This window comes from Myotis davidii, unplaced genomic scaffold (genome assembly GCF_000327345.1).
Source record: "Myotis davidii unplaced genomic scaffold, ASM32734v1 scaffold125, whole genome shotgun sequence".
Taxonomy (NCBI): Eukaryota; Metazoa; Chordata; class Mammalia; order Chiroptera; family Vespertilionidae; genus Myotis; species Myotis davidii.
Window position 1 is genome coordinate 7,927,717 of NW_006299390.1, and position 1,849 is coordinate 7,929,565.

Genomic DNA, 1,849 nt, shown 5'->3' on the forward strand with positions numbered 1-1,849 from the left:
TGTGTGTGTGAGAGAGAGAGAGAGAGAGAGAGAGCTATTCATGCAGCATCTGTGCATGCGTGCGTGCAGGATGTGGGTGCCTGCACACATCTGGATGTGTGTGTTGTTCATGCAAGGGTCTGTATGTGCACACACAGGGGACACATGTGCCTGCAGGCATGTGTGTGAGTGGTGAGTGTGTTCTTCATGTAGAACTGTGTGTGCACATGTGCACGCATGTCCACATGCACGGAGAACCTTGTGGGCTGCTGTGAGGCCGGGCTCTTCCTCTGCATGAGGTGGGAGCCATTGCAGGCACTGGAGGGGAGGAGTGACAGGATCGGACTGACCTCCAGGCCCAGTGAGGGGAGAGTGTGAAGAGGCTCCTGGGGACCTCACGCCTCTGCATTGGCCACCTCCACTGGTTCCTAGGACAGGGCTCAGGGGCTCTCACCAAAGCTCTGTTCACAAGGCCTGAGGCAGAGAGTAGCAGAGACAAGGGGAGGGGCCCTGCAGCAGGGGTGGGAGGCAGGGGCTCAGCCTGGGCCCTGGACCATGTCTTGCGATGTAATTGTGAGGAGCAGTCGAGAAGGAAGGGGGCATCACTGGAGATCAGTTGCCCGAGGTCTGCACACAGCTCAGAGGGCTCTGTCAATAAAACGCCCCAAATAATTAAAACGAGATTGTGCACTCCCCCTCCTCCCACCTCTGGGAGGGATGTTCATCTGCAAATAAATTAAAACCAAATTCAGCAATTTGCATGACTCCAAGTGGCAGGCTGGCTAAGCTGCCAGCTCCCTCCAAGATGCCTGTGGGCCCGGTTATGCTAATAAGCCGCTCCAGGCACATGCCCGCTGGCTGTCTCCCTCTGCACTGTCCACACAGATGAGGGGATTGGGGGACCATGGGGGTCATGAGGCCCCCATTCATCTTTCTGTTGGGGTGGGGGCTATTTTTGGGGGCTGCCCACTGGCAGATCTGAGTGGCCTCCTGAACTCCCCACCCCCACGTCCCACCCTACACACACGGTTTATGTCTGGGGACGAGAAGGCTTTGGCTAATCCAGGCCCTGGGGAGAGGTGCTGCACTGAATGGGTTGATGTGACAAGACTTTAAAAAGCAGAAGAAAGGCTATGCAAAGTCAAGGTGGAATTGCATTAGGCCACCTAACATATCAACAGTGCCAGTCCAGCCCTGCTTCTGCAGAGCCGGACACCAGGGGAAGAGCCCATCCCCCGGGGAAGTCTTGAATGGGTGGCCCCTGCCACCTGTCCCTCCGGGAGAAGGGCCAGGCCGCCTCTCAAGTAGGGACAGGAGTCCTGACTCCAGGAAGGCCTGGGAGAGGCGGGGGTCCAGCCCCACAGCTGACAGGACCCAGTGGCCTCTGCCCCAGGCCAGTCAATGGCAGTGGCTCTGGCCCAGTGGCTGGCTACCCCAGGCCAGGACACCTCATACATGAAGGAAGTCGGGCGGGGGGGCGGGGAGGGCGGGGAAGGACAGGAAGGGGACTCCTAGGGCCTAGAAGGCCAAGTCCTCCCTGTCATGAGGACATACCCTGCCCATCTGCGGGCTTTCCTGGAGGGAGGTCTCACCATGTTGAGAACCAGGGCACCCGTATTGTCCTGGCAAAGGCTCAGGGCTCCGGCCAGCTTGCCATGCGTGTCCTATACACAGAGCCCTCTCTGACACCCAGTGTCAGCAGTAGTTGGGGGGTGGGGGTGAAGGTGGAGAAGGAGTGGGGTGGAGAGGAGAGGAAAGGCCTCGTGCCCAGCCCTGGGGAGGCTGATAGGCTGTGGCTCTGTTCTGGGAGTGGGAGGACCCCATGGGCAGGACACGGGACCCAGGCACAGCCCCTTCCCTGGCTCACAGT